This window comes from Physeter macrocephalus, chromosome 15 (genome assembly GCF_002837175.3).
Source record: "Physeter macrocephalus isolate SW-GA chromosome 15, ASM283717v5, whole genome shotgun sequence".
In the NCBI taxonomy this organism is placed as follows: domain Eukaryota; kingdom Metazoa; phylum Chordata; class Mammalia; order Artiodactyla; family Physeteridae; genus Physeter; species Physeter macrocephalus.
Genome location: NC_041228.1, coordinates 68,074,000 through 68,082,713, shown reverse-complemented (window position 1 = coordinate 68,082,713; position 8,714 = coordinate 68,074,000). Strand labels below are relative to the sequence as shown.

At 40.8% G+C, this 8,714-nt stretch overlaps 1 pseudogene; it reads right to left on the bottom strand.

The window, feature by feature from the left end:
• Positions 1-7,785: 7,785 nt before the first annotated feature.
• Positions 7,786-8,422, bottom strand: LOC102987124 (macrophage immunometabolism regulator-like; annotated as a pseudogene).
• Positions 8,423-8,714: the final 292 nt, after the last annotated feature.

The following is an 8,714-nucleotide window of genomic DNA, read 5'->3' as shown; positions in this document are numbered from 1 at the left end:
CTTCCTCAGCTTTACTTGATTTGGGGTTACAGCTGAGATAATGGGGCTCCCTAACTCGCCATCCAAGCATTGCTCTATTTTAGAATAAATTTATAAAGATAAGTTCTTGGAGCTGGAAGCTTCTGAGTGAATCGTCCTCCACAGAATGGCTCATCTGTGAATATGCCAGGCAGGTGTGCGAGGTCCATCTCTCACTAAGTGCAGCAAAGCCTATCTGTGCCCTGCGTGCAACCCCTCAACCCTCCCATTTCAGCGCATCCTGCCTCCAGACCGCAAAGTGCTGGTATGTGCATCTCTTTGCCGGAAGATAGCCCTGGTCTCAGAGTCTGTTCTGCCTGGGTTGTTTGTTTGTTTTTGTTTTGTTTTGTTTGTTTTTTGTTTTGTCCGTGAGGGATCTTAGTTCCCCAACAGGGATTGAACCCACTCCCCCTGCAGTGGAAGTGCTGAGTCTTAACTACTGGACCTCCAGGGAGGAGGAGCCTGTACTTGAACAGGCTGGAAATGCTCTGGAAATAAACACTCCATCCTCCAGCAGCTCTAAGGACTGGAGCTAAGGGATAAATATCCCAGCTCCCTCATTTGTTTATCAATTTGTTTTATTGAGATATAATTCACATAACATAAAATTCACATTAAAGCATAAAATTCAGTGATTTTTCATATATTCACAGTGTCAAACAACCATTACCACTATCTAATTCCAGAACATTTCTATCCTTCTCCCAAAGAAACCCCAACCTGTTAGCAGTTAATCCCAACCCTCCCCTCCACGCCTCCCCTGGCAACCACTAATCTACTTTCTGTCTCTTTGAACTGGCCTATTTTGGACATTTCAGATAAATGGAATCATACAGTAACAGGTCACTCATTTCTGGGTGGGTAACTTCAAGGAACATGTCCAGCGCTGGTTCTCAGGTTTCCCCATCAGGATGAAGCTCGTTGCCCACGGTGGTGATGGGTAATTAATTAGCCGCTTTTCCTTTCTGATCTCACTCCCCTACTTTCCCACCAGTGTTTCTGGGAATACATGCCTCAAAGAAGGGGTTTGCCCTCGAATCCTTGCTTTAGGATCAGCTTCTGGGGGAACCCAAGCCGAACACTAGGTCTATCTAGTTAAGTAATCCATTCATCAAATATACACTGAACATTTCCTCTGTGCTTGGCACCATAGCTCAACACTGAGGACACAGCGCAAACCAGCCCCGCATCCTCCCTGCTCTAGTGGAGGGTGTGTATGCGGGGAACAAAGGCATTAAGCAAATTATAAACGAGATGAGTGTTACAAAGGGGTGGGGGAGGGAAGTCCTTCCTAAGAATGAGATCTGAGGAATGAGCAGGAGTCAGGCAGGGAGACCGTGGGGAAATGTTCCAGGCAATAGACACACTCCAAGATAAGGGAGAGCGTGGTGATTTGGGGGATGGAGAGAAATCCATACGGCTCTTGCAGAGAGTTGGAGGAAAATAGTAGGGCCAGGTACTTGTATCTCCCTTCAAGGAAGGATTTGGTGTCCAGCTGGGGCTCATGCAGTGGTCAGCAAATTCTACATCTGTCAGCTCCTCAGGTGTGCTTCCTCTCCTGAGCTGATTGGCCCCAGGTCCCCCAGTTCCTGGAGCTGCATGCGTCCGGTGATGGGAGAGAGAGGTATGTAGAGATGTGGCAGGGGTCGGGGGTCGGGGGGTCGGGGTCAGGGGTCAAGGGTCAGGGGTCGGGGTCAAGGGGCAGGGGGCAGGGGGCAGGGCTTTCTTACCCCAGAGCTCCCGGCCATGTTTTTCGGGTCTGCCTCACTGTTCACCTGCATCCTCTAATTCTGCTTCCGCCCCCTTCCTTTCACACGTGTTGATCCTTAATAAGCATCTTGCTCCTCAAACTCTGCCAGAACCAGCTCCAGGAGGACTCGGCCTCCGACAGCAGAGAGACGGGAAGGCTTTGTGTCGTGTGCGATAATACTACGAGGCTTCCTCAGACGCGGGGTAGGTGAGGGTCCTTGGGACCTGTTAGGGGTGGACTACCCGTCTGGTGAGCAAGAACAACTTCGGCGGCTTCATGGAAGGATCTGCAGGTAAGTTTGCCTTTGGGAGATTCTGTAAGTCTGAGAACAAGTCGGGGGAGTGAGGATTTGTGACTAGCATCAATGCACTGGAGGGGGGGGTACATTTAAAGTGCATTTTATTCTTTGTATGTATTTTTCTAAATTTGTCTCAAATATAACATTTGTATATACTGTATAAATTAACCATACCAGTAACAAGTCTGTTTGGATTTATATATATTTTTTGTCCCTGGATTCTCCAGGAATGTGAGCAAAAGTGAACATTGTACACATGTTTTCCCTAGAGGATAATATTAGATTACATACTGCTGGCATTTAAAATTTTATGTTCTGTCTGGGTAGTAGACTTTTAAAATAATAGGTACTACTCCAGTGGGTACTTTGAAAAGCACTAAAGTATTAAATAAATTGTATGTTTAACTTATATTAGCTGGAGCAGGGGTATCTACATTCCTCTGCCCTTAATTTAGGGTGTACCATTATTGTCTCGTCTGCCCCCAAAGTACAGATACAGGAGCTCTTTCCCACCAGAAGAGTCCTAGGATGCTACAGAGACTGGTCTTCATTGCAGGTATCTTGGAGTACACAGGCAGCCACTATAGGATTAGAGGCTTAGTGACAGGTGTTGCCGTCAGACCAGAAAAACGTCCAGCCCCCTTCCTGCCTCTTGGGGCTGGGGGCGCGAGGTCCTAACTTTAGAGCTTTACAGGTCATTTCAGAGGCAAGAAAGAAATAAAAATACATTATAAATTCCCTGCCATACAGCCAAATGTTTTGAATATGTGAAAGTGAAAGCAATTCCTTTCACATGAAAGTTCTAGAACACACAAAACTAATGTATGGTGATAAAAATCAGAACAGTGGTTTCCTCTGGAGCTGGGGAGGGTGGGGCTTGAGGATTTTTTCTAGAGTGAAGGAAATGTTCTCTGTCTCGACGGGGCAGGGGTACATGTTTGTCTAAACGCATTGAACCGTGTATTTAAAATCTACGCATTTCATGTAAATTTTAAAAGAAAACAGGGTAACAGTTGAAAAATGAAAAAAAAAGACTATGTAAAATTAATTCAGGAAGGATTTATATTTCAGAGTAGTTTGGTTTTAGTTGTCTGACTTCGATAGGGACAGTTGTAGGCAAGGACCCACCATCAGCATGCAACTCTGCTAAGAAATATAAGAACATTTTTATCCACGGTTAATGATTTCTTATTAAAATCCAGAATCTTGCGTGAGATGTAAAGCTCTTTGAACAACTACAAAAAATTGTTTTCATACGTTAAATTAGCTAGGTGAAATTTGGTACACATTTCTTTAGCTTTTGTCTTCAGCTGACGCCCAATATCTCTACCTACAGAGTGGCCACAAGTATAAATATAGGTGACTCTGTCCTGTTCGACCATGTTAAACATACACCAATCAGCGTGCATGCTCTTGACAGGTGAGAGAAGGTCACTCGGAGAGCAACCAGCGCATGACCCCAGAGTGGTGAGAGGCTGGTAGGGGTGATAATTTCTAAAACTGGATTGGATGACATAGCCCTGTGGAGTATGCCGAATGCTGGCTAGATCAGAACACCCTTGGGTATGGATGCCAGAAAAGCTCAGGACACAGGATGAAAAGTTCAGTTTGAATATCAGATAAGCAACAAATAATTTTTTAGTATAAGTATGCATGGAGATACTTATATATCTGTTGCATAAGTGGGATATATACATGGGACATAACTGCAAGGACATGATTATACTAAAAATTTACTTTTTTATCTGAAATTTAAATTTAACTGGTGTCCTATATTTTTCTTTGCTAAAGCTGGCAACTCTATGTTTGGGGTATGCTGAAAGGGCAGGGGTTTTGGTTTGTTTTCTTGTTCAGTAAAAATCAGGCACAAATAAGTTGAGCCTGTGGTTCTCAAACCTTAGCTTGCATCAAAATCACCTGCAGAGCTCGTTAAAACAGACAATTGAGCCCAAGTTTCTGATTCAGTAGGTCTGGGGTGAGGTCCCAAGAATTTGCATTTTTAACATTCCCAGGCATTGCTGATTCTGTTGATTCCAGATATCATTTGAGACTACTGATTGGAGGCAATGCATTACAGATGTATGTACAAGGATTGCTAGAAATGCAGTGTTAATGTATCCCGTCCATTGCCATTCTGCCCAGCACACTAAACTATGCATTATTAATGAGGGACAACAATCAAACATAATGTATTGTCATGTAATATCAATAAACCATTTATTATATATGGTTGCCTCTATTGCCAGGCTTTATGGCTACTCTACAGGTCAGTTATTTGCCTTTGTAGTGAATGGATTGCCTTTTAATGAGTGTGAAATTAAAATTCCATATTAGAATTAGAATAAATTAAAAATTTGATAAACCCAGAAGATAGTAATATCAGAGAACCTTTGTTAAATTATATACCAAATAAATATTTAACAAGGTGAGACACCCAGGAATAATTTATATTTTATGAAATACCACCACAATTTCCATAGCAAATTATATATACACAGCCTTTATACAACCTCAGGAGTTTTGGAGTACCCAGAATGGAATTGCCCCACTATGACTTTTTCCAGGGACCTGATTTCTTGGAGGAAAATAGTGGGATTTGCTTGTACTTTTCATGGAAATGAAACATATTGAAATGTTTTAAAGTAACCTTAAAGCTGACATTTTAAATTTCTGCCATCAAGATTACTGGGTTTTGTTTTTTATTACTTTTCTGTTTATTGACCTATTAAAATTGATTTGGATTTCCTCTTTTGAGGGAGAGAAATACATAGAGGAAAAAAATGAAAGAAGGGTACTAGCATATTTTGTTAGGTGTCTAAGTCCTTTGGCCACTTTTTTGGAAACTGTTGATCTACTACAAATACATGTAAAATATAAAGATAAACATATACATATAAAAATATGTATTAGAGATATATACCGAAATATTTATGGGTGAAATACATCTAGGATTTGCTTTAAAATACTGCAACAAGAAAAAAGTCAGAGAAGGAAAGATGAAATGTTTGGCAAAATAAAATGGTGATAATTGTTGAAACTGGGTGATGGGAGCATGAAGTTTATTATGTTATAGTACCTTTGTGTGTTTAGAAATTTCTGTAAGTTTAAAAAAAAACAAACCTGAGGACTTATTTCTCAGCTTTGCCCACTAATTGGACAAGAAACCATACTCAAATCACTTAAATATTCTGTCACACTTTTTAGAAATAATTGTAATGCAGTTAATCAATCAGCAAGTAATTATTGAACTAGGCTTCTTATGTAGGTAGCATTCTGATATTACTATCTAAATTCCCAGGGATATTGCCAAATTACTAGAAAGTATAATGTACTTTATAAAACTAAAACCACTTTTAAAGTATTACTACAAAATTCATTGTTGAGATTCTTTGTAAATGCATAGATATTTGGTAAATAAAATTTCCGGAAGACTTTTTTTTTTCTTTCATGTTTAAGAATAGTTGTTATGGTTAGGTAGCTGCTGAGATAGCACTTGCTCAGATTCCTATGTGAGAATAGAACAGGAAAAAAAAAGTAATGGTAATCATCTTGGTTCCTTTTGTGTTTCTGAGGTACAAGCAAAGCAACCTTTAATATTTCTTTGTGTGTGTGTGTGTGTTTACATCACCCTTTTATTTCATAGTTAGAAATAATACAGTTCCACAGGGTAAATCGTCAATAAATAATGGTGCTTAATCATTAAATGTAAAAATTCCAGCTCTTTGGCATCTGACAGGATTCTATTTCTTGTCAAACTAATGACTGTAGAGATATAGTCAGTCTTAGTGATCATTTGTCAATACAATATGGTACAATGGTGCAATTTACTTTAAAACGTACAACAGCTGAAAATTTCCAGCCCACCAAGAAATCTGATCAACTCAGTAAGATATGGGCCAACTTCTCCAAGGCTCTTTCACATGATTTGCCTCAGTGAAAGTATAATAAACGTTCATTAAGAGTTCCTAGGGTTTTCTAATAGTTATTCTGCTCTAGAATTTGACATTCATTCTTGCCAAAGAAAAGTCACAACTGCACCAGGAATGACCCACTCATTTAATTAAAAGGTGTTCTTATTTTATAAGCAAGATTGCTAAGAAATCTTAGCAACCTTAGAAATTCACAGCCCCCAAAATAAAATTTAAAACAAGGAAGTCTATGCTGGGCTTCCCTGGTGGCACAGTGGCTAAGAGTCCGCCTGCCAATGCAGGGGACCCGGGTTCGAGCCCTGGTCCGGGAAGATCCCACAGGTCGCGGAGCAACTAAGCCAGTGCACCACAATTGCTGAGCCTGCGCTCTGGAGCCCATGAGCCACAACTACTAAAGCCCGCGTGCCTAGAGCCAGTACTCCGCAACAAGAGAAGCCACCGCAATGAGAAGCCCGCGCACCGCAACTAAGACCCAACGCAGCCAAAAATAAATAAATAAATTTATAAAAGAAGAAAAGGGGGTCTATGCTGCCAGAAATGCCAATTCAGGAATAAATTGCACCTTCAAGAGTCAAAAGAGAAAAAAGAAATGGAAACTTTTACAAAAGGTAAATTACATACATTTTTTTTTCCAAAATATATTCAGGAATAGTTGAGCTGCAATTGTTACTAAAGCCAGGGCATTATTCCTTTAGCAACAAATTAAACCAGTGCAATTGACATAAATTGTTAAGTAATCCAGGGTTAACTCATTAAAACTGTAGAGGCACTTTAGGCTCCTGCAGTAATCCTAGAAACTGGAATTTCAGTGAGTGCCCGTGCTGCATAGAAGTAAAACTGAAACGACCCGATGCCATGCTGAATGGTATCACTTCATACTTAGTTTAAGCATTTGAGAGTAGAAATCATGAATTCCTCTATTAGAGTTCCATTCACTTACAGAACATTCAGATGCAAACAGTGTTATGCCTATAATCCACAATTTAAAGAATCCTTTCCATTTTAAAGTTCCAGATGAATTTTAAATTAGAAAATAAGCACTAAGGAAACTTTTTCAACTTATGAAAACTTCATGTTGGAAATTTTCCAGTAAAGTTTCCCCCTACCCGTTGTAAAATAAATATTTTGTATCCCCAATTTAATTTTATGGACATACTTTAATAATGCTATAAAGAAATAATTTACAGAGATCAATAACTTTTCATGCGGAAACAAAAAATTCATGGCTCAATAATATTACTGAGGCAAGTGAAGAAAGATTGTTCTCTTGTCAGTTTGAAATGTTAATTTTTTCAGTGCAAAACCAGTTATAAAATATTTAAACTCAATATTTAAAAATAAAAAGTGGTCCGATTTAGCAATGTTCAAGTTCTAAATTTCATAAAACAAATCATTACATATATTTTATAGTAAAATACAGAGATTAAAGAAGTACTTGAGTACTTAAGATATACATTTCTAATGAATCATACCAAGTCAGCAACAACCAAGCAGATAACATTCCCAATTTGAGTATCAGAATTTTAAAGATGATACTACTATACCAAAGCCTTTGTTTCCTAGCTAAAAAGCTATGCAAATGAATGGTCAACATTCTGTTTTTCTTGCAGTTGCGTGCTCTAGAATGATTTTGCCTCAAGTACCTGTGATTTCATTCCTGTATTCAAAATTTGATCCAATTTTTATGTTCCAGGAACACTTAGTTGATTTAACCATGTATAATGTAAACAGTCCTGTACAGAGTACAACAGTGGAATTTTCAAGCCAAGCGTAGGCTGACCTAAACTGGTTTACACTCTCTGCAAGTCACTCGTGTTATTCCTAGCAAACACACGGTCCCCTCTGAGGATTAAGTGTTGAAGCTGGTACTGTAGCACTTCCGTGTCAGTGGCTCCTTGATGTTCATTTTATCTAGATTGAGATAGTCCAGAGATTTGGAGTGAGCCCTCTTACCTTTAAGAAGACAAAGAGGCAGAGGCCCATGGAGGGCCTTTTTAAGGTTCATAAGGTAAAGATTTAGTGCACTTGTCTCCTGGGCTGGGCATCCGCCTTCGCCTCCTGCCATTGACGGCTGGAATCTCCTACTGCAGGTAGTACCTACTTCTGGTTTTATACAAACGAGAGGAACGAGCAAGTCCTGCATCCAGCTGTTCAGAGCGCAGGGAAGGCACGGCTTCTCCCTTACTCTCTTCAACTCCGGTGCACTTCTGGGCTAACTTCGGGAGTTCCTCACCAGTCGTGAAGCCACCCAGATAGAGTCCACATGGAGGATCTGGTAGCCTGACATAGTCCGGCGCATCGGCGAGCACTGAGCGCTGGAACAGCGGGGCTTCTCCGCCTCTGCCTTTCCCAGGAGCTCGCCTCGGCCACAGGCAAGGACAGGGTGGTCAGGGGACTTCTGGACTCTCCATTAACATCTACTTCCATTTTAGGCACCAGTCTGCACACTCCAGCCTAAATGCCAGGAGATGTCACTGTCCAATTTCTAATGAGTCCCAAGGGAACACAGGCATAATAATTTTTCTGTTCTACTCCAGATACAGTGGCCCACAGCTCTGCCTCCGCTGTGCTTGGGGCCGCGGAGACTGAGACAAGGGCGGGAGAGGCGCAGGGTTGCGGCGCCGAGATCCGGGCTGAGGCCGCCAGCCGGGTACCCTCTCCCACCTTTAAGATTTCTAAATACCATCTGTATCTACTACACGGTAATATAATGTAATTT